The sequence below is a fragment of the Pteropus medius genome, unplaced genomic scaffold, assembly GCF_902729225.1.
Source record: "Pteropus medius unplaced genomic scaffold, Ma_sr-lr_union100, whole genome shotgun sequence".
Classification (NCBI taxonomy): Eukaryota; Metazoa; Chordata; class Mammalia; order Chiroptera; family Pteropodidae; genus Pteropus; species Pteropus medius.
The window spans coordinates 15570546-15597197 of NW_024349796.1; the positions used below are offsets into that span (position 1 = coordinate 15570546).

The 26652-nt window shown below is 50.3% G+C and overlaps 1 long non-coding RNA gene across 1 annotated transcript; it reads right to left on the reverse strand.

Annotated features, from left to right (window-relative positions):
- Window positions 1-17932: 17932 nt before the first annotated feature.
- Window positions 17933-19823, reverse strand: LOC120619214 (uncharacterized). Its single transcript, XR_005657413.1, has 2 exons — window positions 19546-19823; window positions 17933-19148 (listed from the first exon to the last, which is right to left on the reverse strand). It is a non-coding gene; the product is annotated as an uncharacterized LOC120619214 (long non-coding RNA).
- Between the last annotated feature and the right edge of the window lie 6829 nt (window positions 19824-26652).

Consider the following 26652-nt stretch of genomic DNA (forward strand, 5'->3'; position numbering starts at 1 on the left):
TGACCCGCTAATGAAAACCATGACTCCAGTGACAGGAGTGGTGTCACTGGGTGAAGTCACACCAATCCCTTCTGGGATCAAGACCTCTGTCATCCCGGGCGTGGGCGAGATGCAGACCCATCCGGTTTCCAGATAACCTGGTAAGTGAAAACCACTTAAGCAATGGTGGAATGAGGTGTGTGGGGGGGTGCTCTCTGGTGAAGAAAAAATCCCGTCACTACCCGGCGGGGCTGGCCGTCCCCCACGGCTCTGCGTGTCACTGCCGGCAGTCATCACTTTAACGAGGTCTGAAAGCGATGCTCAGGATGCCTGGGGGGTAATGACGCTCTACATAATGGAACATTTTCTGCACCCGAGGAACAGCTGAAAATGTTCGACTTGTTACCAGTGACTCTCGTCCCCTGCCAGCGCTCTCTCTGCCCCGTCTCCCATCCTTCGTGACGGGATAATGGTCTTAATGAAAAACCCCCCAGACGGACGACGGCACCCAGAAGACAGTGGAAGAACACCTGCATGGAGATGCCATCACTGTCAGCGTACGCTTTTTAACCAGCAAGACTATATACGAACAAGAATGAAATAAAGCCATGCACGAATAAACAAAACTAGAGTTTACCCCAAAAATCTTGTCTCAAAGGAACTTACAGTGGAATACTTCGGAAAAAGAGAAATGATTCTAGAAGGACAGTCGGTGTACGAAAAACGGATCCCAGAAGAGCTGCGGGCGGGGTGACAGACAACATCTGTCACCAAAATGTTGGTCGATCACGCCGGTCCTGGACAAGCTCTTAGTAAGTCACGCAGAATCCGCTGCGGTAACTTTTCACTGTCTTCCTACCATGAGACTTAGGGGCTCACCCGGCTCAAAGTGTCTTCCCATTGTCTACACCAAACTAGGGCTTCATCTGGGGAGCCACTGTCATAGTCACCAATGCCGAGACTGACCCTTGGCACCCACCCAGTCTCATTTTCCTTTAAAGCTTTTTCTGCAGAATTTCTTAGCTACCGTAGGCCTTTGCTTCTGGGTACCACGTGAGCCAGAGAACTATCCTAGTGCTATGCCTCTGTTAGTCACTCCCGAGGTAATTTCTCTTTCTAATCACCTGCACATCAAATCCTGCCTTGAGTCTGAGGTCAAATAGCTTATTTTTACAAATGTTTTGATTATCCGATTGGCTTCGCGTTTGGAAATGGAGGTCCTATGGCCCAGCTTAAAGTCATTTATTTCATGCTACGAATGGATGGACAAAGCAAAAGCTTAGAAACACCGAAGCGGGTGACTGGCGCATTAAAAAGTGGCACAGACAGATAAATAAATGAAAAATGACAGGTTAATAAGCACAGAGGAGAGAATGAGAAGATTCAGGATACTCTCCGGGAGGAGAGAATATCAGCTGTGGAGAAGAGAAATTCTTCGAAACACAATAATAATGGCAGAGAATTTTCCAATATTGAAGAAAATCAAGAAGACATGTCATCGAAGAAGCATGCGAATGCGGGACTGGCCCCGCGCGTGCTTTCGCGCTTGCCCTTGAGACCCCATCTGGTGAGTAAGAACTTTCTTGGCACTTTCCCCATCGGACAAGCCAGTGAGCAGCAGGGAAACGGTCAAACGGAAACATTTTTGTGTCGCTGGTCCCTGGGCAGAACTTTGCAGCATTTCATAAACATGAGCTGCTCAGAGGCGACAGCAGGTGTGTGTTAAGAAAGGACTCACTGTGCATTTGCGGACCGAGGGGGTCATGCACTGTAGGACAGGACCGTTTTTCTGGCATGCGTTTGGGGAACATCGGCCCCTTTCACGCACAGGATGCTGCAGCTGGTGGGGACAGAGCTCTGTTCTGCGGGGAAGGGTTTGTCCGAGGGCTACCACTGTGACCGCTTCCGAGACCTGCCCTCCAGCTTCGGTTACTCCTCCCACTAGCGGGACTGCGGCTGTGTGCGAAATAAAGCATCGACTTCTACCCTGAAGCTCACGGAACAAGGACGAAGACTTAAATCATGTCGGATAACCAGTTGGGAAGACAACAGCTACAACGAATTACGAGCCGATGGACCTGAGTGGGATGGAATCATAGCCCAACTGCCTCCCCCCGACAAAAAATAAAAAAATAAAAAAAAAAATCCTGACAGCGGGAAAGGTCAACAGACTTAGATTTCCGGAAAACGTCTAATCTGTCTGCTGTTCCACCAAATATCTAAGCCGTGATGCAAACTGATACCATAGGGCAGTAGAGCTTTTCACGTTCACGCTCTCTCCACAGAATCTGAGCAATGAGTCCTGACAGCTCGACTCCGAGGGACGCTGGTCGGACTCCGGCAGACGTGCTTAACGTGGGCGTTTGCACACATCTATTTCTTCCCTCGACAATCTCTCGTCACCCACGACTTAAATCGTCATGGCAGGTTTTCGGCAACGTCCCGGCGGCAGCCCGTCCTTCTCTGTTCTCTTCAGCATCATCCCTCTCCTCGGTGAGCTGAGTCCAGTTTTTCTCCAGTGACTCCAGGGTATCTCAGATAAGCGTGACGGGCCCGACATGCTTCTTGTGGCGAGGCTGCATCCCTCGATGCTTCTGGAATGACACTACGTGCTCCTTCTTACCTTGCAGAATATTGCCCACGGACCGAGAAGAGAAAGAAGGCAAAATCAAATGCGAAAACAAAACAAACAAACAAACAAAAAAAAACAAGCGATTTCACTACTGCAGGAAAAAAATAAAAATTAAAAAAAAAACTCCTCAACAGAACTGAAATACCACTCCCCTCGCTCTGTTCTTCCCCCATCTTTCCTCATGAATTAAAAGCCAGATGCGAATGAGGCTGCCTTGTTTGTGAAAGGCCAAACTGTCTCTATGTGTTTGGATGCATGGTAAATCAAATTTACACCAGAACCCACTGACATGAAGAAAGGATAAATACACACGACACTAGAAAGCCACTGGACTGTCGCTTTGTCTACTATATTCTGGTTCTGATAGAAACTGAGCCCAGATGTGCCACCTGCGCTAACATCTAAACCTGAGTCTGTGGGACTTGTCACCTGGCTCGGAAAATGGGCTGTGATTAGTCTCCCAGCTGTGATTTACACTGTCCGATCCCTGATGAATTATTTGGGTATTGGACAGCATTTAAATGAAGTGTCCCCCCACACACTATATTAAGACACCTTTATAAAATATCTTCTGAAAAATAACAAAAAGTCCCATAAAACTACATCATTAATAATCAAGTGGTTGTAATTATTCCCGTAAATCATCCGAGTGATTTGAAATCAAACAAATACAAGGCTGGTAAAATGAAACCACAAGAACCCGGATTTTAACTGAAGTGATAATCTAGCAAACAAAGAAACAAAGGGAGAAAAAATTAAAGAGACCGTTTTAATGAAACGCTGCAGAAAACCTCATTATGGAACCTTCTCTAGTCTACGAACGTGGCTTCGCGTTCATCATTTAACCTAACGGTTCCCAGCTACGGACTCGAGGGGCACAGGTTCACAGTTCCTCCACGGTGGCTTCAGTTCCTCAAGTAAGACACCGACCACTCAGAACGCAAGTTAGTGACGATCGGAAGTCCAATCTGATATTTAAAATGCCACTATCTTGACATTCATTCAGTTTAAGATTTCGGAGCTCTCTGAAAACCCCAAGTGGCTCTTCTCCAGGTGTAAGTCCTCCTTAAGCTCCCAAAAGCCCATGCATGCTGTCCGTTTTCATCCCCAGCGGTTCCGGACTTGAGCGAGTTCCCCTTTCGGCCGTGCCAGGCCCGCAGTCGGCCTAAGGGGCTGGGTGTCATAGCAAGACGAGTCTGTGGAAAACCGCTTGAAAGCAAGGGCTCCCATAAAAACTGCCCCGAAGGACTGGGTAGGGCGGACATGACCTTGACTGGCATCCACGTGCGAGCAACGCCCAATCTAATGGCACGGAAGGGCAGAGGCGGCCAGTCTGCCAGCGGCAAGGGGAAAGCGGGGAAGGGTTAAGTGAGACGGCGAGATGCTGGTCAGCGGGGCCGAGGTCCAGGGCGGAGATGGTCCTGAGATGGAACTCGAAGGTGAAGAAGCAGCTGGCAGCGGGCCGGTGGCCACCCGTGCGGCACGTTAGAAGCCTGCGTGTCATGAACTGCAGCACCCGGACCCCCCAGGCCACCAGAGACGCGTAGCAGCAGTGAGTGTCACGCCACAAGGCTGGCGGATCAGAGCTGAAGGACAGACAAGCCTCCTGAGTGAGCCTGGCTGAGCGCCGAGCGGGACGGAGGCTTCAGGAAGAAGACAGCATCCTGTGCCGGGAATGGGCTGGAGAAAGCAGGGCACGAGACACAGAGTTCTCTCCCTGTCCCTGAGCCTGTGACATAAATGACAAAGATGAGTATCAGGCTTCTTCTGTCCCAGGAGCGATTTCATTACTTCCAGACGCGCCTCCTTCAAAACCCCGCCTGCGGCCTCTTTAGAAATGTACTATCGAGTCAGTATCTGATGCTTTAGGAGCTCGAAGGAATCTGTTCGTTCTTTCCACTTTAAATACATCACTGAGCTAACTTTAAGACATGTTTTTTTCACATTTTAACATCTCTTAAACCAAGATTCGTCCGATAACCGACGCTACTTCACAGCCTCTCTTGGCCGGTGGTCATCGTGACCCCGCTGCCATTGCCTGCATGCACATGAACTTGGTTGTCATTCCTGGGGCTTCTCTGGACAAGTGCAAGCCCTACGCGCCTGCGTGAACGCGGCTTTTAAAGACGCCCCGGAAGCAAAATCATTCCACTTTCTTGTAAGTTCAAACAGTGCTTATATCAAAACCCGTAGAAAGGGTGTAAGTGGCCCAAAGGGAAACTCAAGAGACATAGGTGAAGCACATTTTTTAAGGAAAGCACTTGATGGAACACAGGACAGCAATGTGCGGGCAAACATGGAAACCGACGGCAGACCCGAAAAGTGACTCCGAAAAATCAGACTCCCCAAAGTGGAGACGTCTGTGACGTGGCTGGCTTCGGGGTGGCTGAGTCACACTGTATGACAGCTTGCAAAACGCTGCGGTCTCTCACACTCCTCAGAGGACACCCCGAGGCCGACATCGACAACACAGGTTCGAAGCTAATTGGACGTGGGATGTAGGGAGGTCACAGGGCTCAGTGGCTTCAGAAATGTCCCACAAACTGGTGCTCGGGAAGGCGACCCAGACCAATGCGAGACGCCGGTGAAGAAAGCGGAAACATGAAATAATAATACCAAGACAGTAACGTTCGTGCACGTCTAATAAAAAAGGCAAACGAGTTCCCAGAACTTGCAGGTTTATGGACACGGTGAACAGACGAGAGCACGCGCGGAAAACGACCCTTCGCTATACAATCTGGTTCGGACCGAGCCCGGCCTTCGGGGACAAAGGCCACAAAGAAGAAGAAGAGTTATCAACTCTTTGTCTGAGCTGTGTCTTACCCTTTCTACCCGGCCCGTCCCCGAAAGAGAATCCGCTATTTTCATTGTCCAATAGCATTTGCTCCCTCGTAATGAAAATGAATAGAAATAATTGCACTCGTTTGCATCTTTATCTAAAGTTCAATGAAATTTTCCAATGGTCAGTCACAGCCACAGCCTGCACTGAAAAGGCATCGTCGAAAACGGTTTCTGTGCTCAGAAAATTCTGTCATGCACCCTTTCTGCAACGGCGAAGCTAAATACATCAGCGAGTGACCCAGACTTCCCAAGGTCATTCGGTGTCCTTCATCCTGCCCCTGCTTCTTCTTCAGGTCTCCCTTTGCTCCCTCTCGCTGCCTCCAGATTCCTCGGTGGGAAAGGAAAGGACAGAAAGAGACGGGAGGGGGAAGAAACCCAGAAAACGAAGCGTTTCTACAGCACTTAAAACCGCAATCTCGCCCAGTTAGCAGGTAATTAAAGGGAGTCGACAGCTGTCTACAGGAGCTTACTGAGTCTCACTCACATGCGAAGGTTTTGTTCGTTGGCTTTTTAAACGGCATTGTCCATGACCCTTTGACTTATGCAAAAACATTACAATAATAGATTTGAGACCCGGCGACCGAGTCCTCCTGACCAGCACGGCGCGTGCTTTCTTCTGCAGAGCCGGCACGTGCACTGATATCGATCTGTCAAAAAGTGATTCCTGCACAAAATCAGTCTGCAAACCATCCTGCAGCTGAGTAGATAGGAGTACAGACGTGAGGATGATGCATCTTTTTGAAACAGAATGTACCTGGCAAAAATGTTGTATTGCTTTAACGCCACATTTAAATTGGAAAAAAAAAAAAAATCAAGCAGCTTAGCTATTACCGAACGAACTCCTTATTCGTCAGCTCTGAGCCTGACTCCACAGAAGCAGTCTGCTCGCTTTGGGAACAGCTGGTTGACTCTCCCATAACCGTCAGCAAATTTTCTAGCTATGTCAGAGCCTGCCTGGGATGGTGCTCAGGGGAGCAAAGCCGTTCCGCAGGCGCGTGGGACTTCGAACGTCAGCCAGCAGCTCGGGAAACCCAGCCGTTGAATTCCCAGGTGGCCACGACCCATCGTGAGGCCCAGATGGGCCTCTCCTCCCTGTCCGAGAGCCGGCTGCCTGGGAAAGGCTCATTATTCTCCCTCGCCGTCAGCATCTTCATCGTCACGGTCACGGTCATCCCCCGAAAGAATGAATCAAACTCCCACCTGCCTGGGGCCGGACAAACACAGGGAAGGTCATCTCTCCTCCCCCGGCCTCCCACCGTGCTCCCTCCTGAGTGTCTGGGCCACTCTGCGTGGGAATTCACACCCAGTGTGCGCAGCGTGCATTTCTGCAGCCTCCGCTCGGAGACGCTGCGACTCTCTCCTCCTCACGCACCACCCCGCACAGCCGTGCACAATCCAAACGAGGATTCTAATCAGAATTCAAGTGCGATCGACCACAATTCAACATCCACCGTGAAGCCTCGCAGTAGTCATTTACCGGAAGACACTTTGAGACACCGTGATGACTATACATTTATAAAAATTACACAGATTGAAAAGATACAGGCAGATCTCTATGATTTTTGGTAATAAAGAGAATAAAGTAGTTATTCTAAAGCAGAACTTAATCAAGACACCGGTGTCTTACGAGTGGTGTGTGATCTGACAAGTGTTCAGGTCCCACTAAAATTAACTGGCATTCCCCAGGCACACGAAGCCAGGTCACGGAGGGGTGTAATTCAGCACGTCTGGGTGGCAAGAGAGAGTAAGCGAGAAATGAACCAAACGAGGCTGACGAACCATCTACGATGCACGCTAAGGTCTGCGTGTGTGTGTGCGCGCGCGTGCGTGAGTGTGAGTCTCTGTGTGTGCATGGGGCAGGATGTTGTGTTTTCACTTCAGTAGCATTTTTCCAAAATATTTGGGAAATAACCTTCCTCCCTACCAAACATTTGATATTGTTCTGAAATTTTGTTTTTCTCGGGATTTTTCCTTTTTATTTTATTGTATTGTTTTCAGTCATTAAAAAAACATCCCCTGCTTAGCTATGCTACTAAGATCTCAACTCCTGCGTAAGAATGTCCAAGGAGAAAGAAAATGCTTGCCACCAGCCCTGCTGGTCAGTTTGGCCTTGACCCTTAACCCGAGGTCTGAGACGGCTGCATCCAACACTGTTTGTTTTGCTTTCTACTTAAAATCCTGATTTGCACACGTGTCTGCTTTAACTCCCTAACCGGGCGGGCATCTCCAAATAGGAAACCGAAGGAGAAATGAGCAATGCACATGACCGTCAGTGGTTTGGTCCAGTCTAAACTGGCCGTGTGCTTCCAATGAAAGGGGAAGAATGCTCGATTTTGAAGTTCGAAGACCTGGGTTCAAATTCTGACTCAGATACTTGGTAACTGTGTCATCGAAATGCCCTCATGGTCTGTTAGTCACCTGTAAAACTTCTCATTTGCGCAGTGTCATGAATTAGGTAATTTACATACAAGGAGATAAAAATCTGATATGCCGGGCAAAGGTATGTTCTTAAATTAATCTTTGAAAAAACTAGTGGACTCTAAGTAATTTTATCCAAAATCACTTAACCAAATATTAATTAAAGGCAGCGATTCGGAAGATGTGTGGGGCAGTGAGTCTGCCCGTGGCGTTTGTAACATCATTAGAGAGACGAACAGTACCCCTTTAATAATTATCAAAGAGCATTGGCGAAAATATTCTGCAGCGCCAAGTCGCGTCATTAAAAAAATAGTAAGGCCTTAATGCCCAGCATCCAGAGAAGAAAAAGAGTAAACGCTGATTCACTGGTATAATCGGAGAAGTCGCCGCAGAGGAATTTGAGTGGAATAATAATAGGACCTAACACTGAGTGAGTCCTCCTTCCGTGCCAGGCACAGTTGAAAGCTCGCTTGACGCAGGAACTTGTCTAAGCCTCATAGTGACCGTGAGATTGTTATAACTTTTCCCACTTACAAGGAGGCCACGGAGGTTCAGAGCGTGGAAGTGGCTTGCTCACTGTACCCAGTTAGGCAAGTGGGAAGAGCTAAGATTCGAGCCTGGGCCGTGTGACTCCCGGGCCCCTGCTCTGAACATCTCTGCCCTACCACGTCCCCGTGTAGGCGCCCGCTTAACAACACTGCGCACACGCCCCACACGCCCCACACGTCCCCCGAGCAATTTGCCACCTGGCCACCTCCGTCTTGGTTCTTAACCAGGAACTAAGCGAGAATTAGAAGATACTCTAGCCCAGGTCCTCGGGTGACTTGCTGTGTAACCTTGCAAAACTCAATATTCATTGCCACAGTTTCTTTATGGATATGTTTGAAATAATGATACTGCCACAAATTTACCTCATCGCTTTATAGGCTTATCACAATTTATAGAAAATGCGAAATAAATGGGAAAGCCTATTGAAAAATAGGAAGCGCCAGAAGGTGAAATCGTCATCGTTATTTATTATTTTTATCGTTGTGCTAGCCAAACCGATGGCCAGAAGGTACGTGTCCAGCCGCAATCTGGGACGACGAGGGGGAGTGTGGGCAGGAGCGCGTGGCTGGATCAGCACAGCCTGGCCACCTCCCTCGGGTGAGGCATCGTGAGGGCGCATCCTGCAGCAGACAGGACGGCAGATGTGCAGATCCGAAACGATCAGGCGCTGAGTGCACGCAGAAGCAGCCGAGAGATTACTTTGGGAAACAGTCTTGCTTTCTGCTTGGGTTATTTTACACGGGACTACTTAATGTCTCACTTTCAAACTTCTCCGAATATGCAAGAAGACACGGGGAACCTACACAAAGCAAGAAAGATACGGGCAAACGTGTCGAGATGACCCCTTTCTCCTTCCTCAACATACGCAGTGCGTCGAAGCCTTAGCGAGCAGTGAGCAGAATCTCTAAGAAGCGCTTCCACCGATGCAGTCGATACCGGCTTCAGCATGAAACCTCAGCAAGCTCAGATGGGTGAGTCCGCAGTAAGTGACGGAGCTCAGTCAGAAGCCTCTGCAGCTGCCAAGGTCACAACGTGATAACATCATTGACCCAGAGAGAGTGAAGATCGGCCCGTGGACCAGGCGTGGGAGCCTTAAATACACAACATGGAGGTATCAGCACGGGAAGAATCTATTCTGCATTTGAGACCCAGCAAAGGCCTAGGAGATGGAATTAGTATCTTTCTATGTCTGCTGTAACTAAGGGAAATTCTACGCAGGGATAAAATGACAGATGTGACAGAAACGTTGACGAATATTTATACAGCCCTCCTTTCCTTCTCTCATAAATCATTCAGTGATTGTCAAATAACTGACTACGTGTCAAGTGCTCAGACCCAGGACTGGGTGCTGTGAGTGAGCTATGAAGCATAGTCCCTAATACGAGAAGCTCACAATACAGTGGCAGAAACGTACACAAGCAGATAACTATAACGTGACGAGTTTACGTTTAATCACAGAGATGAGCACGAGGTTCTGTGGGAGCCCTGAAGGGGGCACAGGGAGGTGGCAGGAACGCTTCCTGGAGCAGTGACACCCGAGCTGAGTGGTCAAGGGTTAGCAGGCGTTGGCCAGCTCAGGAGGGGCAGGGCGACTTCCACAAAGAGGGCCGACCGGAGTCCACAGCCGAGGATGAGCGTGTTTCCGCAGCAACTGCGGACATGTCCAGCGAGAAACAGGCAAGGCAGGAGGTGGGGGCCGAAGCTGCGAAGGCGGCCGGGCCCCGAGCAGAGTAGGCCTCGGAGGAGGAGGAGAAGCTTCCATCTATCCCGCGGGCTGGCGGTCCTCAAGCTTCCTAACTCTCAAGATGACCCATGCTCGGCCACCCCACCCAGATCCCCCTAACGGCATGGCAGACCAGCTACCTACTTTTCAGCCTTTGAGATGAAGCAAGTCTTTTATGCAGTTTCAGAGAAAAAGAAATCTAACAAGAAGACCGACTCCTAATGTCCCCTCTCGGTGACATTGTGGATGCAAGATCCATCCCCACCGCCGACTGTAAATGCAGCTCGCTTGGCCATGCACGCCCTTCACACACGTGTCTCACGTTCCTGCTCTCTCACCCGCCGGGGACCCTCTGAGCACCTCTCACGCGCTTTGGGGATCGGCCAGGCTGGGAGAGAGGGCGACAGCGGCCTCGTTTCTCGGACTCTCTGCAGATCATTCCACTTGTCGTCGGACGCGGTCTTTGGACAGGGGCTGCTGTGTCTTCGCCCTGCTCTTCCTCGAAGCGTTAAGACAATGGGGCCCCGAAGGAGCAGCTTACAGAGACGCTTTGATCTCTGTGGGAACTTTTTCTTCTATGGCCTTGATAAAGGATCCTACAGTTAAAGAAACGGGGGTAGTTCGTGGACAGGTCCTTCGGTTATCACAGACGCCTCCGCCCCGGCCCTGTACAGATCATAAGGCGCCTTTGCATCCGCTGTCACACTCCGTCAAGCCCCGTGCGCCGGGCTGTGCAGAGGTCATTGTGCCCATTGGATAGGTGAGGAAGCTGAGAGCTCTCCTGACTCGCAGGACTGGAAAAGCCAAGGGCTGTATCCAACTACAGGCACAGATGAATCCAGGACTTCGCATGATATCACTCGACAGTCCGATTCCCATTTCAGAGAAGTTTCACGCCCTGCCCAAGGTCACGCAGCTCATCATTACTAAGCCTCACACCTTGGTCTCCAAACTCCGAACCGAAAGCTTCTCACACCGTCTTCCGGTAAAAAGAGAGGGACCAAGAGTTCCCTCTCCAGGATGAACTTGTGACCTGCACTCCCCTGCCCTATCACGGCTCACGACACGTTGCACTGTAGCCGTTTGGCAATGCACCTGTCTTCTTTGTCTTATTCACCGGTCGATAGGTGTCTTTTAAACAGAATTATCATCAAAAATAATTTATTAATGGTTTGTCTCAAAACATAGTCACCCTCACCAAACACAGAGAGAGGGAGAGAGCGCACGATTCTCAGACCTATTGTTTGTGCTAAATAGACCTGAGAGGTACATGTCGTTATGGGCCGGGACGGGGGAGAAGTGGCAGAAGGAACATCAGCCTGTGACCTGGTGTCAGCTGGGGCTCAGTTGGGGCTGGGACCTCCTCACTGTGAAAAGCACTGCTGGCTGGCCGAGGACGCCCACGCTGCCTTCGTCAATGACAGAACACCCGAGTTCCAGCTGGGCAGCCCACGTGGCCATGCGAACGACGCTGGCCAGCGGCATGTGAGGACCCGCACCCACCGCCGACAGGCTGTGCCCCTGGAAGGGACTGTACGTGTGCTTTCCAGACCCCTTCCCTGCCCCCGCCCCCGAGGGGAATGATAAGAATTCGTCATCTGCTCTGAATCAGGTAAAAGTTCTCAACGGAGGTCACCGTTGCTACCTTGCAAGCCCTAGACCACTTCTCTCTTAACTGTCACAGGAGGGAGAGAGAAATTTCTGTGTCGTTCGAGCCATCGTCCCTCGGGATTTCTTTGTGAAAGTGTCCTGGCCAATACACCAACGTGAGCACACTGAGAATGTCTTTCTTGCCACGAAGATTTTGAGAGTGAGAGAAAAATGATGGGGAGTCCTGTGAAGGGAATAGGAAGGAAATTAAGAGTTGCAGGTCCAGCTGTGCCCCAGAATTGTGCTAGGACCGCCAAGCATCATGAAATTCACAGCCGCTATCCGTGCTGATACGGGGTCATCTTAAGACAAATTGCTAATATGCTATCATTAGCTAATTTTTAAAAGGCTTATATGCATGCAAAGCTAATAAGCACAGGATATTTCTGGAAGGATACCAAGAAAATTATTAAGAATTGCTGCTTCGGGAGATAGAGACCAGGGAGGTAGAGCGTCGGAGGGAAAGGACTTATATTTGCAGCCTGTCGAATGTTACCATTTGCAACTATTCAAAAATAATCATATTTAAACTTAAAAAAAAGTAAACCAACCTAAAATTAGAGAGCGCTAGAATTTGAGCCGTTAACCTTCACCTCATACGAATGCACTTCATCTGCTTTGGGGGAACACAGCCTAACTGGTACAATGAGAAAAACGAAATGTCGCATTTTTTTAAGGCCATTGTTATTGACAGATATGAGAGCAACGTGGTTTTGGGACATACATATCCACAGCTTTCAAAGAAGGTGCTAGAAAAATCGCCAATGTATTTTTTGTTTGTTTCCGGTGAATGAAGGAATTAACTGGCAGTAGCCTAGCATCCTTGAAGCTCTTGCCCTCGCCCTGCGGACACACACACACACACACACACCATCATCGTCATCATCACTGTCATTTTGTAAAGGTCGCCACGGCCCTCATTGCCCTGACCCGCGCTGTCCTCCATCCCTCATCGAAGTCAATATTTCATCTGGGAGCTAAAATTAAGCCATCACCCCTCCCGTGAGCAACACCACTCCTGGAATTAAAATTCTACAACGCTAGCTGGAGGAGGATCAATAAGCATCTGAAAGTACTTCCCCTGTGACCTTGAGCTTTTATCGCTTTGGGAGCCAAAATAAAACCTCTGAAGCAAGATTTATGAATAAATAATTAACCATGAAAACAAAATCAGCACTGAAAAAAAAAATGGGTCCTTTCCATTTACAGCCAAAGTTTCTTCTGTGGCTGTCACTCTCTCTTTTATGCACGTAGCCTTTTTAAGGAAAAAAAAAAACAACTCCAAGATGTGCCACCTTGACCTCACCTTGACCTCACCAGAGGAGCTATCGAAGCGAGGAGGCAGATTCTTCAGAGGACGCCTCTCCCTGTGTCTTCCTGGACCCTCTGGGCCGCCCGGGTCCCCCAGACACCGAGCGACAGTGACAGCACTCACTGGTCTCAGTCCCAAGTGCCTTCTCCCCCTTGGCTGGCTTCTCTCCACCCCGCTCCACCCCTCCCAGCGGGAGCACAGGGTGACCTCCAAGGGCTCCACCTGCCAGCCCACACTCTTCTCAGCCAAGGGGGAGAAGGAGAGCGAGCGACATGGAGGTCCTTCACCGCTCTCATCCAAAAGAAGGGAAAACGGGGAAGCAAAGCCGAGTGGAGACAAATGCTCTCGCCCGACCCACTCGTCTGCTCAGCAGAACTTCTCCAGCGGTGGTGGCTCTTCAGGGCCCCCCGCCTCGGAGAGCCCGGCCCCCCACCGCCCCGCCGTGAGCAGGGCCTGCGGTGGGCGGCAGGTCCCTGACAGACGCGGACGCTGAACTCCCACCTTGAAGGATCTCCGGGGATGACGTCGGGAAAGGCGCTCGGGACCCGAACGCACGATGCCAGCGCGACCTCGTTTGATGCCAGCGCGACCTGCTCGTTTGCTTAATGAACCGCTCGCTCTGTTCTAGGTTCCAGACGAGCTGCCTCTGCTGCCATCTCACGCTTCGATTTTAATTTTTTTTTAATTTTTGCCTTAAAGATTTTTAAGCAGCTTTATTGAGGTATAATTCACACACAATAAAGTAGAAATATTTCAAGTGTACGATTTGGTGAGTTTTAACAAATGGAAATAGCCGTAAAACCATCCTTCCAACCGAGATTTAAAAAAAAAAGAAAACATACCTATCACCCTCAAAATCTCCCTCAATCTCTTTTTAAATCAATGTAATAGCAAAATAACAGTTTCTGGCCCCGGATCTGACCACAACCGGCTGTAGGACCGTGGGCCCTTTGCACGTTTTCACTTCCTTGCACGCCGAATGAGGGGACGGGACCGGACGCCTCACCGGGTCCTGGTGGCCGAGCCTCCTACGAAGCCAGTGTTGAAAGTGACTCGAGGATGGAAGGTCACCCATGCGGTCCCTCGCTCCTCTCCGCCCGCAGAATTCACCCTCAAGCTGTGACACGACACTTAGCATCACAGTACTTAAATTTTTTTCTGATGAAATTCTACAATTATTACAATAACATAAGCAGAATGGCAAGGAAATAAAAGGGTCAAGAAGAGATTCTTAAAGAGGGAGGTTATCAAGCTCCCATGACGCCCCTGACCCTAAGCATCCTGTGAAGTCGATACCATTAACCCCACGTTACTGACATGGAAACCGAGGCGAAGCTGGGTTCTGCCACCGTGGCGGAGCGAAGCCAGACCCAGGTGGCTTCTGGTCACTCCCGGTCTACCGCCGCGTTCGGTCCACTGTTGATCAGCGGTGGAACCCCCACCCGCTCCGCGTGCGCACAGCCCCAGAGAACAGTTTTCTCCCATTAGATTCAGAAATGATGCAGGGCCGGCCTTCAGCACGCGGGCTCGGGGACGACTGAGCATTTTAATCAGCGATGAGAGTTACAGGAAGCTGTCAGCAGGCTCGTTCCCGGGGAAAACGGCTGCCCGTGCCTCATCGCTTCTAATGAGCCTAGAATAACCGTTCCAGTCCTCCACTCCAATTAGCCAGTCGCGCCTAATTACCCACATCTGCGAGAGACGGCTCTTCATCAGGGCCTGCGCCCACGCTGTCCTAGCCCCCTGACGTGGCTTCACAAAGTCCCCAGGGCAGGACACGCCGAGATGAGAGAAGGCAGGAAAACATGCCTCTTCCCTGTGCAGAGGGCCCGTGCAGATGTCCCCTTTCGTACGGCTGTGACAAAGCCAGGGGCCGTTAGCCACGATCGAAAGAGCTGAATTAAAGAGGGGTTGGACTTTTTTTCCAATTTATCTCCCAGCAAAAAAGAATCACAGTACCTTCTCCATTCCTTGGGGAAATAACTGTAGGAAACTGGGTTATTTTGTGGTCAGCCTCGCCGTCCGCAACTTGTCCCTGTTAGCGCTCGACTCCCGTTCCAAGAGCAAAGTGGACCGTGGCTCCCGCTCCATCGTAATGCGCCCCGCGCTTTCAAGGAACATTCTGACCGCCTGATGGATTTCGCAAACAGTAATGGTCTAACTTTGATAGACCCCTTTCCCCGGGACACCAAAGGACACGTACTGACACCCGCACGCGTCATCAGTACCATAAACTGGCCAGGGACTTCCCTCCCCTGTGCCGCTCTCATCCAAAAGAAGGAAAAACGGGGCTGAGAAAGCCATCGGGAAGGGGGATAGAGGCACCGAGTTTTAAATGTATGACCGAGCTCCCCATGGCAAAGGACGCAACAGAATCTGAGACCCACGAGGGCCCTTCCACTGCCGCTCCATGACAGCTCCTCGGTGACAAAATTCAGATTCACACTTAAAGTCATCTCCAAAAGAAGTCCTACATCAGTCACAGAGCCTCCGAGGGTTGAAAGAGGAGATTTATCACCCCGACTTCAACTCGCCACCCCTGATGCACTGTGAATTGTGATCAAGCTGCAATTAAGCTCTGAATAGAAAGAAGTAGCTTTTGTGCTTTATAGCATTAATTTATCCAATGTAAACCTCTAAAACGGTTTCAGACTTCTCTTTATGCTTTAGCATACTGGAAGAATTTTAAAATGGAAGGGAACTAGACCTCACCGAACTCCTGTAGGAGAGAGAGGAGGAGTGGGCAGGACACGTGATCTCTGTTACCTGCCCAGCCCTGCGTCTCCCTCCCAGGTCTGCCATCCTGGAGCCTCCACTTAGAGCTGTGTCCCTGACCTGAATACCGGCCCCTGCCCAATGTCAAAATGTCTTCCGGGGGTTTCTAACAATACGGCACCGTGAGCCGATAAAAAAGAAATACAGGCCTCTCTCAAAGTCGTATTAAGTGCTTGAGAACATATGTTTGTAAATTCATGGTCAACTTTGAAAGAAAGAAGTTCCAGGAATAAAGAGAGGGTCCAAGCCTGACGGCCAAAGAGAGCTGGACTCTCAGGCGTCTGTACCAGACGTGTGGGCGGGCGTCTTTATGTGTAAAACTGCTCTTAGGTCTCATCCCAGCCCCCAACCCCCTCCCCAGCTCCGAGGTCAGACTCACAGAAGTAACGTTCTTCGTATACATGCCTCGTATCTCTGCATCCAGGTCATACACTCTGATTATCACCACCCATTTTCTTTTACTGCCATTGAATGTTAATACACGAGTTCCAAAGCTAGCACCTGCTATACCACAGCAAAAACTGGGTACAGCTCCGGCAGCCTGCGACCTGGAAGATGTCTCACCCTATGGGAGCCTCACTGACTGTATCTCTGTGAAGAAAAGGGAGACGATGGGCTGCCCACCCACTCACTTTATCCTTGATCTTGACTGGACTCGCCTGCTGGTCCAGTGGTACACCACGCTGAGAGCCACCTTAAACTGAGCCTTCAAACCCAGGTTACCCTCCGTAAGCTGACCAAGTTCATCAATGAGCTGACCAAGTTCATCAACATTGTTCGCCACCCATTCTCCGTTTGCCATCGACCCAAGGCCCGTTTCTCTTCTTCCTCGCTAACACCACCTCAACCTTGGAACAGCAACGTGCTCAGCTCCAGAATTATGTTAGTTTAAGGAAAACATAACAATCCCACCTCCACCAACCCCCCACCCCCGTTTCCAAGCCTCCCTATAGGTGGCCACCAGCACCAGTTCTAGCCACTCAGATGTAAATGGACAGGCTTGCAGTCTGGAAAGGCTGTGGCATTCTCGATGAAGGAGAAAGACACAGCTAACATTCCCATTTCTTCCTGCCAGGAGCAGGGACGTCATGCCTGGAGCCACAGCAGACAGCTTCACTCGGAAGGAATCAAACCAACCACTCAAAGCAGACAGGGCAAACGGAAAGAGATTGGGATTTGAGGAATAGCTAAGCGGCTGCTTCCACCTTGAATTACAAAATTCTAAACATTATTTAAGATAATTAAGTATTCTTACTGCTTACACCACTATTGGCTGGGCATTCTGGTCAATGTAGCTGAAAGCCTTCTTAAATGATACGCCCTTTCTCCTTACATTGCACTCACGGCCACCACGTGTGATTCAAGCACCTGAGAGCACTTACCACAGTATGCAATTTCTTGTTCGTTTGATTATATATTATCCATTTCCTTTCTAGAATGTAAGCCTTACAAGGTCTGACTTATTTAGCACTACTGACCCAACATCTAGAAAATTGTCCGGCACATAGTAGGGATTCGATAAATAACTGCTGCTGAATAGGGCCGAGTGGGAAGGAATACATTGGCACTTGAGCTTTGGGACGTACAGGGACATTAGCGAAGGCATGCTTCATGAAATTCACAAGGGAAGTCGATCAGAAGGTAGGGCTTGTGGGAATTACTGCATGAGCTAACTCCAGTCTGGCCGCCCCTCCCCCAGACGATGGGTATACACGAGGAACTCTGGAGGGACTGGCACCTTAGGGAGGCTGAGCCTTAGTAAGGCAGGACATACACTGAGGAACTCTGGAGGGACTGGCACCTTAGGGAGGCTGAGCCTTAGTAAGGCAGGACAGAGCTTTGGTCCTCACCAGCCAGTGACAAGCTGCTGTGCCGAGTTCTGTGTCTCCTGGGATGGGGCGGGGCCCGCTGCAGATAACTCGAAGATGCTGCAGAAACTGGATAGGGAGATGCGTAAATGAAGCATAAGTAACTGGCCAAACCATGGACTATCAGGTAGGAAAGCTATGTCTGGATAGCATGGTTCAAGGAAAAATACTCAGATAAACTCATATTTCAACAGAGATGTGAATGACTTTATCGATTAATTTTCAAAAGTAAACAGTAAAAATATGGGCGAAAGATATGAATAGAAAATTTATAAAATAAGGTTAACATTGGCCAAAAAATAAATGAAAATGCAAATTAAGGTAACATTAAGAAACTATTTTTGGCCTAACAAATTGACAAATATTAAATAAAAGATAACACAATAATGCTAGGGTTTGTTATTGTCAGGTCTTATACTTCTGGTTGCAATATAAATTGGCTATTTTGGGTGGTATATTTGTCAATTCAAATAAGAAAATCCTAAAGTGGGACTCTCTTTGGCTTAGCAATTCTACCTTCAAGTATTTATCATATGGAAGGGATATAATAGACTCGTGAAAGTTATGGCCATAAAGATCTTCATTCTAACAATGTAACAATAGCAACAGAGACTGGAAACAAGTATCTATCAGCAAGATATTAGTTAAAAGGTAACATATACGTATGAAGAAACATAATACTAAAATGATGCAAAAAATGTTTAAATACATGGACAGTTGACTGTTTAAAAAGCAGATTGTGAAACATTGTAATATGATCTTATCTTATTACAAAATATGTGCATAAGAAAATGGTTAAAAGTGGTTGATGGGATTTTGTACTATTTCTCTTTTTGCTTTTTGTTGTTTTTTTGCAATAAACATATACTGATTCCAAAAATGGTAAAAATCACTATGTAATTAGTGAGGGCATGATGCCCCAAATCATGTACCACTGATTTTATTAAATTCACTGCCTCGTTGCAACCCATTAAGATATTTTTTATCCCCATCTTATCATATTTTCTCCCTATTCTGAGGCATTCACCAGTTTAACACATATTCCAACTTATTTACTTGGGTCAGGATAAAAGAAATCATAGGACACACATGACTCTGCTTAGAATCCAAGGAGACATCGTTTTCCATTTCTTGACAGTTCCTTTGAATTATGTCAGGGTTCTCACTCATTTATTAGTACACACCTGCCACTGAAGATACCAACAATGAATCAGAAAAGACAACGGCCCCTGGTCATAGGCAGCTACTGAGAAAGACATTAATCGAATACACAAACAAACGCATAATTGTTGTAACGACGCGTACAGTGAAGGAGAGATGCTCAGGGCTCAGACGGGGACCCATCACTTGCCAATAGCCCGATCAAGGCCTGGAGGCTGTTCGGTGCAGGGTGGCGGTGGTCTAGAGAAAGACAAGCAGACTCGAGAAATGCTTAGAAAGTAAAATCCAAAGGACTGAGTGACAAATGGCGTATGGAAAATATAAGAAAAGAATTGTGTAGGATGACTCCTAGGATCTGGGCTTGCACATGTAAAGTTTGTGGATGTGATCTCGGAGGCCCCGCATCTGTCTGCGTGTGTGTGCGCGCACGCGTGTGTGTGTGTGTTTATTCCAGCGCCAGACTAAAATTATTTTAAGCCTATTCTGGATCATCTCTATGACCACTCTCAGAGTTAACCGATCCCACACTCTGGAGCTCCTGTGTGTGTTCGCGCTCAGGATCCTGTGAGGGCCAAAGATCACTGTGAGTGACAGTGTTGAATTGTTAGTATGACGCCAGATTGACGAGTGCGCTTACAGCCTCGAGCTCGGCAGTCCCTTCTAGCAACTAAATCACATGAGTAGAACACCAAATTGAAGGCTTTCGCCCGTGATAGAGATCTTCAATCAGCTGTAATTCCTCCAGTCATAGAGATTAGATTTGAAGAATGAAAACATTTTCATTTCCTATATTAGTTAGTAAACGAAGGCTTTGTAGTGTCCTCACGAAAACTCCAAAGTTAAGAAGTGATGCTTCTTCAGTTGTCACAAACTACTTGGAAAAAGCCAGAGGGCTCAGCTCCTCCTTGGCTGTCCTTGCAGAGCCGAAGGCAGTGCAGGTCCGCTCTCTCCTGGAAGGGCTTCGGGCTTCGTTCCTCGACGGGCCTGAGTTCCTTTTTGATTCTTTGTGCCTTTAACTCTCTGATAGGTGTTTTAAAGGACTATTCTGTAACTAATCCAGCTTTTTCACGCCCTTAGATCAGAACCACATTCCCTCGTACCTTTCTAAATCATAACTGTAAGCTTGCGTGTAACTTTTTAAATCCGCTATGCCTACATTTTAATAAAAGCTCTTACATGATGAATTTATGCCTGCTTTTTTGTTCTTCTTCATTTTGTCATATTATAAAAAAAAATCATCCAAAGCAGCACTGGGCTCTGGGAGAACTCTTCTCTGAAGTTCCCTTTAAGTATGAGAGGCAGGGGATGAGGTCAGTCAGCTAATTATGAATTCACCCAGTTTCGTGCCTTGATTCAGCCCACAAATGCCATCTCTGCATTCCTCGTTCCTGAATGTGCTCTGGCCTCTTGTTTCCCTGGTCCCACCTCCGTTCTTGGCCAAGACATCTTTCTGTCCCCAAATGAGACTTGCTAAAGCCGAAAATAAACATGTGAGTAAACGTGCTTCCTCATTCCTACGACGCTAATGCTTCCTGTACTGGACCAGATGCCATTCCCCAACGTAGAAGCAATTTCTGGGGACTCCATTATCCAGGCCCACTAGCTTTTTACCTGAATGCAGCTGAAGTTTTAATGTTAAAATTGTCTGTGTTAAGATTGGGAAAATAATTACAAATGGTTATTTCCACGGAGAAAGGAAATGTATGACACCCTTTCTGTTAAGAATTGAGCATCTTTTCCCAATTCCCCTCCAGGAAGTCCTGTCAACAGACTTGAAAAGCACACTGTTTTGCAGATGGTGTCACACTTGTGTGGTGTCACACTTTTGGTTCACGCCCCACGCGCGTCACTAAAGGCAGACACGTTCCTGTAACTCTACTTCAGATGCTAACCAAGGATCCAAGGCCTGGGAGAACATGAATATTTTCACATGAAGCAGAATTACAACCCGGGCTGCCGCTCCTTCTCCCAGATGTTAGTATTGCTGGTACTTTTGTATCAACTTCGCTCGAGACTAATGTTCAAAACGAGAAAAGCTACCGAGACACTTTGTTTTCTTTTTCCCCGTGATGATTAAAAAAAAAAACACCTAGAGCTCATGTCTTCATGACCTAGAACTCACGTCTTCATGGAATTTTAAGGCATGTGTGTTTATAACGACCTAGACCCAGAGCAGTCATGATATTCTACCTCCGTCTCTGAGATGAGAAGGCCGGCCAAGTGGGCCGAGGTTGGGCTTGGGTTCGAGTGGACAGATTAATGTCCTAAAACAAAGGAAGTGGAACAAGCCAGCGAGGTAGGACAAACCACCCCCAAATAAACTGCTGATGGTCAAGCCATCGTCAAGACTAGGGACAGCCCGGGAGCCGGGGAGACGGAAGGACGGGCGATGACGAGGGCGTGGCCAGCGCCCACGACCCCTGCGATGAGCGGAGCAGTGCTCCTCAGGCACTGGCCACGCATCCCCGGGTCCCATGGACTGACGCGAAGAAGCGGCATTCCCTGGGGGTACGAGGGGCCCCTGCATTTCCACACCGGAAGCAGAAAGGGCCTCATATTGATTCCACGGGAGTCGGTGACAGAGAGGGGAGCTTCGCCTTCCCTGTGAAACAGCAAGAATTTACGCGAGGACCCCGCTCCCCGGGGTCGTGGCTCGCCTCCAGGCCCCCTCCGCGGGGCACCTTCCTCCTGTTAACACCTCCTTGGCTCCAGCCCCACGGGGCCCCGTAACTGCCTCTCGCACCCCGAGATCTAATGTTTTCCTCCCGTCCAGGCAGCAGGGCCTCCTACTGCGGCCTTCACCGCGTTGCTCGGTGCCTGGGCAGAAGCCCTGGAACCCAGCCGCCCGGCTGGGCAGACGTCAGGCCTCGGCACCGTGGGCTCCTTCTAGACACGACGCGCTCGACTCCTTACAATTACAATTACAGCCTTACAATTAAGAGGTTTCTGTCATGATCCGGCATTTTACCCTACTTACAAGGCAACGAGGTGACCTGTGAGTGACCGCTGGGCACCAGCAGGAAACATGACGTCCCCAGATGAGATGAAAGGGACTCGCCCGGTAATGACCTCCCCCACCTCCGTCCTCAGCTGTCACAGGTTGGGAACCAAACGTGGGAGCCGTGGAGGCCGAGGTGGGATCCTCCCGCCGAGGCTGGCCTGGGCCTCCATCCCTCACGGAGACGGATGCTGGGGTCTGGACATGGTCCCTCCCCCCGGAGGCCACCCGGCTACTTTGGCGCAGATCAATTACGCTGCACCTCCGACCCTGTGGGAAAGGCAGAGATTCGTCCTCGGCAGGACGGACCACGTGCCGGGAATGGCCGTGCTTGCCCCGCCTCAGCACCTCGGGCAGCCCCGGAGCACCTGGCCGGCCAATAGCGGGGCGCTTGTCACGCTGCCTCAGACCCAGAGACCCAGCTCAAGCCAACGGGACGCGACTGCGGGCGCGTGACCCAGGACTCCCCGGCCCCGTGTCACCCCATCACTCAGAAGCGGCCCCTCTCGTGGGACACAGAATCCCCACTGAAAACGCAGCTGAGGTGCCGACTAGGAGCTGACATCCACGGGGCCAAGGTGCTCTCGCTTCAGCCCGCACGTGCTTGAGCTGCCAGCGTTACATAGGCTGCGTCTGGAGACACAGGGGGCCACCGGGTCCAGAAACCGAAAGGTGAACCAGACGTGACCTGTCCTACCACCACGCCCTGGGGACGCTGGGCCCCCTATCCCCACGATGCGAGGTCTGGCAGATGCTGAGTACAGTTCCCAGAGGCGGGAGGGACGAGGGAATGCTTTTGCTGGGGGACTCAGTGGGGTTCCGCTCACCTAGAGCTGGCCACCGGGGCCCCTCGTGCGGGAGGCCAGCGAGCCCCATGTCGCGCCCTCACTGACCCGCCCTGCACCGGAGGCCCACGCTCCACTCCGCCACTGGTCTCCTTCTGGGACTGTACCCCAATAAGTCATTTTTAGACAAACCCTTATACGCTGCTAAGAAATCGAAGCTAAGAGATCCCGGTGCGTAAGAAATACTGTGGCGAGACATTTTCACATTTTCTTTCCAAAAGACCAGAGGAAGAAGAGGGATATTGAAAAGTACAGACAAGGCTCTGAGAAATCTGCAAAGGACGTTCTGTCTTACACTTCCTGGCTCCAAAAGAGGGAGGATCCAGGCAAAAGGCTTCTCCATCATCTAAGTTCCATCCTCCATGCTCAATATAAACACGTCCCTTCTAGTCACAGCTGTAAACCACCAGCTGTGATCTTAGAAAAACCCAAAAAGGGTGGGAAAGGGGGCGTTGCTGCTTCAGTAATGACCAGCGAGACCCGGGCAACCCGAACTCGGCTGGGCCCTGAGCTGTTGAAAAGGTATTTCAGCTCCTCCTGGAGGCGGTTCCGTTTTGGATGTCACTGACCAGCGTCAAGGTCGCTCCAAGATAAAATGAACATGGCCACTCTCCAAGGTCCACCACCTCCTTTAGACTTTGACTTAGAGACGCCCCGTGCCATACCGCTGCCGACCTCGTGAGCTTACTGTCACCCTCTCGACAGCATTGTCATTCAGATGTCCTAGGACAAAGCTGGCGAGCCTAAAGCAATCAGAGCAGACATATTTCTGTTCAGGGCTATTTGGAACTATCTCTTACATGAAAGATCCCCCTGACTCAAATGACAGCTGGCGATCCAGAGGATTATACAACCCCCCAACCTCTCTCTCTGTCCCTTCCCTGCTTCCCATCCTCCCTCCAGCGAAGAATCTGCACTGACTCAGACACATTCTTTACTTCATCACCCTCTTTGTTACCAACAGTACCTAGGAGTCCACTTGTTTAGTCACTCGACAAATATTTAATTGATTGTCTGTCTTATTTCAGCCACTATGCTGGGTACTGCAGAGATGACGTGAGCAGATTTGGTCCTTGAGTATGAAGCCTAGGAAATACGACATGCATGAAACAAACAAAAAAGTGTAAATAAGTTTACATGTAAATATAATTACGACTTGGAGAAATGCTACGACGAGGAATCACAAGCACATGACTGCAGAACCTACCGTCCCTACCATCTTCTGGAGACAAACAGGAGGTCCGCCCGAGACAGGGGCATTGAAACTAGAACCCAGAAGAGGGAGAAGGATGCGGAGAGGTAGAGGGAGGAGAGGAAACAGGCAAGAGCATTCGAGACGAGATGAACCCCGGGAAGCCTCCGAGAGAAAAGCAGGGAGCTTGCGGAATAACGACCGAGGGGGCCGGCGGCCGACGACGGGGCCGGGGAGCGACGGGGCCGAGTGATGCTGTTTTCTGCTGTCGTTATCGCGTGGAGTTAGATCTTCCTGCGTCTCGAAGACCATGAGTTCTCAGGATAGTACAGATGAAAATTTTTACTTGGAAATTCTACTACGAAATGTACCGGACAGAGAGCGATGCGAACATTTTCGGGACATTTCAAACTGCTTCAAAGGTACCTTGACCTTTTACCAACACGGCTGGGGGCGCCTGGCTTGTCTTTGGTCTTCCAAAACCGAGTTCGGGCACCACTCGGAAGCGTCGAAGCCGAACGTATGAAAGTTAGAAGCGATGACACGGACAAGGGCAGACGACAGTAACAGTAAAATGACAGGGCATCTCCCCACTGCGAGTGCTCACCTTCTGCCTGCAGACGCATCCAGAACAGAGCCGATCTGATCGTCTCTACGGACGTTTCTGTTAAATCACAGGAAGCTCCAGATTAGACTCGTTAGTTATGCGCCTCAAAGTTGACGTCGGAAAACTTGAAAGCGAAAGCTTCTGCTATGAGAAATCCAAATGAAATACCCAAAAGGAAAATGGCCTGAAAGCTCCTATCTTACACAGAAACTATTAGAAATAAAACATTTTAGGAAAAAAAAAAAAAAGCTGAGTGCGACGCGGCAGCTGGCACTGGCAGGCCATCGGCGGCGTTCCAGCCGCATCGCATCACTGGTGAGACAAGCACCCAAAAGAGGAATCCATGCTCCCTCCAGACTTGCACCCGTCCCAGCCCTTCCTCGGGGTGCATCGCCTCAGGGAGCACTCAGTCGTGGCCGAAAACGGAGTCCCCCAAAAGAAGAAAGGATGAGCCGAAGCCGTGCGTGGTCATTCTGAGGCCAGCAGAAATGGCACCTTCGGAAAGACGGTCTCCGCGCTGTCTCCCTGATGCTCTGGGCTGGCATTCGGGCACCGTGACAAGAGTCCGCGGTTCACGGACAGTAACGTCACTGCCAAAAGAAACTGAGTCAACAGCCGACGCGCGCACCGCAGACCCACACCTCAGCCTCCCCTGCGGAAAAGCAGCTTGGCTAGATAGGCTCCCCTGTCGCCAAAGTGATTCGTCCCCAGCAGAGAGAGTAAACGACCACCTCCTATCCGGGCACAGGACAAGAAACGCCCTGTTTCTCCTTGTGCGTCAGGATGAAAACTACTGCGTGTGGGGCAAAGCTGAGGACAGTGGAAGGAGGGCCACCGACGGGAGCACGCGACGATGATCTGGGGAAACGCCGAGGCTCGCTGGAGTCAAACCTTTGTCCACATCCGGAAGAGAAACAGCTCTCCAGGAGTGTGACAGCCACGAAATCTCTGTCCTCTCATGCAGTCGCATGGGGTCCCCTGGACGAAAAGCGTGTGCATCCGCCTCCGCCAGAAAACCTCGCCCAGCGTTTGGCAGCAGGTTCTTGACAAGCTATTATGCAGCGGCTTGTTCGCATCAGGAGACCCCGTGTGCCTCGCTGTCGTCTGGCCCTGGCCTCTCAGACGTGGCGTGCAGACCCACACGCGGCAGCCTGGAGGCTTGTTAAAAATGCAGACTCAGGCTTTTCCCCAAAGCCACCCGCGGAATCTGAATTCTAACAGGACCCCAGGTGATGTGCACGCTCATTAAAAATCTGATAAGCGCTGCTCCCCACAAACTCTCCCAACAAAATCGAGGCACTTTGTCCCCAGATGCCTGAGAGCCTAGGCCGTCAATCAACAAAATATGTCCTGACAGTGAGCTCTGCGTGCTCACGCCAGCAGAGTCGCCAACGCATCACCCGGCACTGAGACGTCAGCGCAGAAGAGCATCCGCAGAATGGCGGTTGGGCACGGATGCCTCTGGAAAGGGCTGAGGATGCCCCACAGGGACAAACGAGACGGGGAGCTGGGCCGTGATGGGTGTGTCTCGGAAGGAGCCCTGGGAGTTTGGGGGGACCTTGGCACAGCTGTGCCCGGCTCCCGCAGACCTTCCTGACGCGCTGCCCTGGGAAATGAGCAGGAGGAGCGGACAAAGAGGCCGGATCAGAGCGAACGGGAAATAAGCGGGCACTGCATTTGAGGGGGGCAAGCGCGGGGGACGGCGAGAGGCAGAGGCCGGTCCCCAGCGATGACTCCGGTAACTAATCTCCGGGCGCGATCCCCCCAGCACTGATGAGAATAAGTGGCCCCGTCGCCAGTGACGCTCTGTGCCCCAGCTCGGGGACGCTGGTCCAATCGCCTGTTGAGATTCAGCCCTAAAGGCAAAGAAAGAAGCATCGTGACAGGGACAAAAGCGTGGCCTCCGGCTTCAGCTTGGGTTCGGCAGTGACTGCCCGACGGAGACGAGGGGACAGCCTGCACGAGGCCCCTGTCACTTCCTTCTGCCCCTGCCCACCCCACGACTCTCTCTGGGTCTGGCAGCCATTCACCCCTTTGTGGCTGTGGCTCCCAGCAGGAAGGTGACCTGGCCTCCTCGGGGACATCTGGGGAAGTATGGAGGC